The following is a 6,257-nucleotide window of genomic DNA, read 5'->3' on the forward strand; positions in this document are numbered from 1 at the left end:
CACTGGTCATCAAGGAAACATCACATATAAGCAAACATTTTTTAGATCCCAAAGGAATCTGTTCATCTTCCCTAATCTCACCTGCTGAGTTTCTACAATAACCAGAATGATTTCCTGACCAATTAAGCTAAGAAGTATAAATATGAATTAATCAGTAGGATCATTTTAAAATGAAAGCACTTGTAGTCGGTCTCAATGTAGGTTGCATCCATAAAAATGTGATTTGCACACAAATACAATGATGGATGAATGCAGGAGAATTCAAGGGAAGATTAATTTACCCTGCTACACCACCACCCCACCCCCCAAAAGAAAGTTAAGGTCCTTGCTTTTTCATTCTTGGATGGCTTGTGATTTCAGGTTATGCAGTTATAAAATCAGTGGGACAGTCTCTGCTTCTGACCAGAGGTTCCATTGCATTTGTCTCTCCCATGTGATACACACCCAGGAGTCCCATTTATTCAGCTAGAATGGTGCTATTCAGATGAGAAGCACCAGGGAATTAGGCACTTACATAAAACAAATATCAATTCCAAGGTAAGGAAAAAAGGCAAAATCTATTAGGCAGAGTACTGTGTTCCTTATTGTTTCTTTCTTTTATCTGATGCCTTTAGATTATGAGGAATAGCAAAACAAAAACAAAAAAAATCACACAACACAATATTTGTAGAGCAGAAGAGTATTAAATTGAGCAAAAGATAAACCAGTTATGGAAGATTAGAGTTCCCTGAAGGTAGTACACAAAGGACCTAGTTGGTAAGAGAGAACATGTGATTGTTTGTACAGGTGCACATAGAAGGTAAGCGGTGCTCTAAAAGCACTGGAACATTTTCCCTCAGCTGCAAAGAACGAGAAAAAGTATGCCTTTGAATTGAACATTTATGAGTAAAAAAGGCTCTTGCAATTTTGAAGTTTGTGCAGCCCACAAGATTCTTTAATTCCAGGTTGACATCTACTTCCCTTGTTCTTTGTACACGCAATATATGTAGAGAAAGCCTTGGTTGACAGGTAAAAATAACAGAAAAACTCAGATGGCTTGTTTTACTTGTGAAGATATTGACATTTGCAAATTAAGCTAAAATAGTTCAGAAGAATGACATTTGGCTTCTGATTTAGATTCTATAGCAGCGTAGTTTTCTTGTTGGGGTTCAATCTCTGTCCTGTTCTAATAACCAAACAAGTGCAGGTATTCACAACTTTGAGTAGTTATAGAAAAGTAAGTCAATATATTCCATGGGTTTCAATTATTACCAGTTACAGAAGCCAAATATATATTTTTCTATTCATTCATTCATTCATGAGTCGCGGTAGCGCAGTGATTAGAATGCAGTACTACAGGCTACTTCTGCTGATCACCAGCTGCCAGCAGTTTGGCAGATCGAATCTCATCAGGCTCAAGGTTGACTCAGCCTTCCATCCTTCTGAGGTCAGTAAAATGAGGACCCAAATTGTTGGGGGCAATATGTCAACCTGTAAACCGCTTAGAGAGGGCTGTTAAAGCACTATGAAGCAGTATATAAGGCTACATGCTATTGCTATTGCTATTAATCTTCAGAGCAGGCAGATCCTAAATTAAGATCCAGGATCCCTGCCATCACCTGAAAAGTCCATGTAGAGATTTTGTCTTGGTAAAGAATTTTGCTTCTTTTATTCTAAATATTATGCATTGCCTCTATCCTATTTCTATATAGGAAGTTATAAAAGTATGTCTGAGTTTGATTTTAACACTTTAATGCCCTGCATTTCTATGTTAATATGTTACTCAGTAGAGAGCCAAAATCTGAAATCCAATTTAGATAAAGCAATTTTTAAAAAAGATATTTTAAACAATAAGGGGAAAAAATAAAAGAGCTAAAATTATCTGCACTACAGATCAAATACTTTTCAAAATAAGAGCTATCCAACTATAGCCGATTCAACAAAAAAACTCAGCTTAAAACAACGTGTGAATTTAGTCATAGTCTTGACCTGGGGTGGGTTCTACTTACCTTTACTACCAGTTTGCAACAGCTTCTGCGCATGCACAGATCACCCATGATGATGTCGGGGCGGGTGGGCAGAGCCTCCCGCCAGTTTTACTACCGGTTCTATAGGACCGGACTGAACCGGGAGCAACCCACCATTGGTCTTGACTAAGCAAAGGAAAAGCAAACATAACAGAACAAGGACCTGATAGATTCTTAGCATAAAGTTAGAATGAAGTTTTAGTCTGATTCTGGAGATTGAATTGAAATATTGGATTCCCAGCCAGTTCTTGCATTCCACCTAATAAAAAACCATGCTTCTGACAGATCTTTAGGAAGACGTATTTGGAACACAAGGGTATGCTGAAATATAACCCAAAGCCAAAAAGCAAACTTACTAAATTATTAAGTGGCAAGAATGCTTTAAACATTAGATCTCATTTTCCACCATCATTTTGTCTGATCAGTTTAAAGGCAGCTTCATGGGACGAAGCTCAAGATACATGAGAAGATAGATTTCCCAAACTTTGTGTACTTCAGAAGAAAACCCATCCAGCTCAATTAGGAAAAGAACATAACACTCCTACACTCAGTTACATATGGGTAAAGCCTAAAATACAATCTCCAAATCCTCTTGCTTTCAGCTGCTCTGTGACCCTTGCTTTGCAGCCTTTCCCAAAACAAAAGACGATAAATCCAGATGCCAGATGATAGATGGCACTAACAAAAGCAAAAGCATTTCTTTATAATAAATATCTAAAGAAATATTAGCCCTATTATGACCAGTAGGATATACTTTGAGGCAGTTACTTGCAAAAGGTAGACTTCAGTTTGGTTACCATAAATTGGGTAAATGAGGAGGGTGGTGGGAAGAAGGAGAATGGAGGAGAAAACAGGAAAAGGCAACAGAAATACCAGGGTTGGTGATGTCTATGAATGCCTACACTGTTGTGAAATAGTTCTGATCAGATAGAAAGAGCTTTCAATGCCCAGTGGAAAGTAAAATGGGAAAAGCTAAGACCAAAAAAGGAGACAAGGAGATCCAGTTTGGTACAGGGGTGAAATTCAAATTTTTTCCCTACCGGTTCTGTGGGTGTGACTTGGCGGGCGTGGCAGGGGAAGGATATTGCAAAATCTCCATTCCCCCCCCCCTCTGGGGCCAGCCAGAGGTGGTATTTGCCGGTTCTCCGAACTACTCAAAATTTCCGCTACCAGAACCTGTTAGAACCTGCTGGATTTCACCCCTAATTTGGTATGGTGGTGAAGGCACCCAACTAGAAAACAGAAGTTCTACTCCTGACTTGAGCACAAAGTCAGTCAGGCGATCTGGGGCCAGTCCCTCTCTCTCAGCCCTAGGAAGCAGTCAAGGGCAAACCACTTCTGCAACCTTGCCAAGAAAACTGCAGGGATTTGTCCAGGCAGGTGTCAGGAGTCAAAACTGACTCAAAGACAATATGCGCACACACATGCATCACAAAAACAAAGCCAAGAAAAATGTCTGACCCCATGGCCAGTGAAATTCCCAAGTTCATATGGAGATGAACTGGGGAATCTGTGGATGCCCAAGTTAAGTACAAAAGGTTGCAGCCAATTGTTTACAATATAGAAAATAACTGCTGTGCCCTGATCCTGATCTTGTTTTGCTCAGAGTATGCAAGCAGGAAGTCATGGAGAAGCTAATTCTTTTGGTTTTGAATGTACCAGCCTCTGAAACTATAAATCTTGTTAAGCTGGGGTTATTCTCTGTGGAGAAAAGCAGTATGCTGGCCCTTAAAGAAAGAGCTAAATTTTAAATCCTGTTATGGAACATGGACCGTAAACGAATAAAGAAAAAGCCAAATCAAAAACAATGTTTCCACTCTGTTTTATAGATGAACAGTCTTGTTTTGTTTTTCCCCATGGAACACACATCGCTCAAATATTTGGACCATAATGCTCTTAAATGTAAAATTCTTCCCATAGTGATGGCAATATTAACAGGATAACATTTTAATTAGATCAGGTATCCCTTGTGATTCAACTTACAGCAGTCTCAGGTCCTCTTATGGGCTTAGGACCACCACAATGCATTCTGAAAGCAATCAAGAAGCAGTAATATAAAACAGAATATATTAATGTTGCAAGAACCAATTCAATGTACATCATGTTACTGGCACCTTGTATCATTTGCCAATTATTTACTATTATTCTGCAGCACATATGTGCCACCCAATGGCCACTTTTAGAATTATATTTCTAATACATTAATAAGATTTTGGAGCCCTCATTGGGCATCAATGAACCTGAATGTTAAAAAACTAATTCCCTAAAAGTCAACAAGTGGAAAAACACCTCCCAAAAGGAAAAACCACACAACACAATGTGTCATAATGTATTCAAAATAAACAGATTTCTATACCATATGTATGTATTAAAAAGCAAGATACATTATGCAAATGTGTGAATGCAACCAAATGTTTTCTCTCATTACCTCCTTATTAGATTTATGGATAAACCCCATTTGTTACAATGCTGGATGTGAATCTGTGACCATTTCTGAAATCAAATTATTATATTTCATCTTAGGTGGGTTTGTTTTGTTTTGTTTTGAAGATAAAGATTTTTCTTAAGTTCAACTCTTATCTACCACAGAACACATCAATGTACCATAATTTTTATATCAGCAGTTATAAATGGTTGGACATTGTCTTCAAGTTTTACTTTTCCATTCTGGTTGATCACCCTGGGAATTCAAGTTGTCTCCCATCTAAATACTTAGTATTTACTAATTAAATACTAACTAAATTAGTATTTATTTAAATAATTAAATTAGTATTAATTTAAACCTCCTGAAATTTTCAACTTCTACCGCAGCCAACCTAGTACTGCCACCTGCTTGGATTAGATTTATGTCTTATAAATTTATAAAGAAACTGAATTCCCTAAGTTTATATGGGTTAGGGAGAGACCCAAAGTCACTCAAGATCCTTGTTATGTGGCGATTTGCAAGGAGACTCTGAAGCAACATTCAGGAGCAGGTGAGTCATCCATAAAATGGGAAGATTAAAAGAGCATCACTTTAATTTTCAAATTGACAGTAAGTTGTGCTTTTCATTTCTTAAACACTTTACAGGTAAAGTAACTTGAATTGTAAGTGTTCATTTAGTGACTGTTCAAAGTTACAACAGCACTGAAAAAGATGAATTGATTTTCACACCTACAACCGTTGCAGTATCCCCATGGTCATGTAATCAAAATTCAGGAGCTTGGAAACTGACGCATATGGTAGCAGTCCCAGGGCCATTGCGATCACCTTTTGCGACCTTCTGATAAGCAAAGTCAATGGGAAACCAGATTCACTTAACAACTGTTACTAATTTAACAGTTAGTTAAATGATTCACTGCAATGATTCACTTTAACAACTGTGGCAAGAAAAGCCATACGTCTCACTTAGCCACAGAAACTTTGGCTCAATTGTGGTCATAAGTCAAGGACTACCTGTATTTATTGTTTTTACTAAGCTAAAAGAGTCTTTTCGATCACAGCCTGTTACTCCTTTTAAAAATTAGCGCTATTTTGGAGATATTGTTGGAAGGATGAAGGTGTTCGTTAGAGGTGAGCTAAAATAAAGCAGTGTGGAGTACTTTTTTCTTTCATCGTTTTCACGAATTTGCCACCTTTATTTGACATTGTTATAATTTCTGCTTTTGGATTGTTTGTTGTGGGAGGCTGACATCTTCTGATCTTAATGGGTTTTGATTGACAAGGATATACCAGCTTATCTATAAACAGGTTTTTTTAAAAAAAATTATACTTTGACCACAAGAGGGAACTAAAGAACAGACGATGAAGCAACATAGACACCATCGAAGCCAGATATAGTAAAAATTATTTTGGAGTATTTAAACAAAAAAAAGTCACTTCAACTACATTCCAAAGAAGTCATGAAAGAGGAGCAAGGATGTTAAAAAGATTAATTAGAATTCATTTAAATTATAGATGAAATATATATTCTTAAAATGAATATAAAAATGTTAGATTTGAATGTGTGTAACGATTTTTGTTAATATGTTTAGAAAGACTAATAAGTGTAAACAGAAATATAGTATATATCACTTCCCATAATGGGGGGGAAAAGAAAAAATGGATTTGGTTAAGAATGTAATGTAAACAGCTTTAAACAAAGAATTTATTTGATCTTGTTCCTGTTGGGGTAGTTTCTGGTTTTCATGCTTGAAATAGAACAAAAATGAAAACTACAATTTAGTTTGAAAATTTAATAATTATGTAGATGTAGAACTGGATTATAGTAA

The sequence above is a fragment of the Pituophis catenifer genome, unplaced genomic scaffold, assembly GCF_029215685.1.
Source record: "Pituophis catenifer annectens isolate HBS135680 unplaced genomic scaffold, rPitCat1.0.hap2 SCAF_1, whole genome shotgun sequence".
Lineage (NCBI taxonomy): Eukaryota > Metazoa > Chordata > Lepidosauria > Squamata > Colubridae > Pituophis > Pituophis catenifer.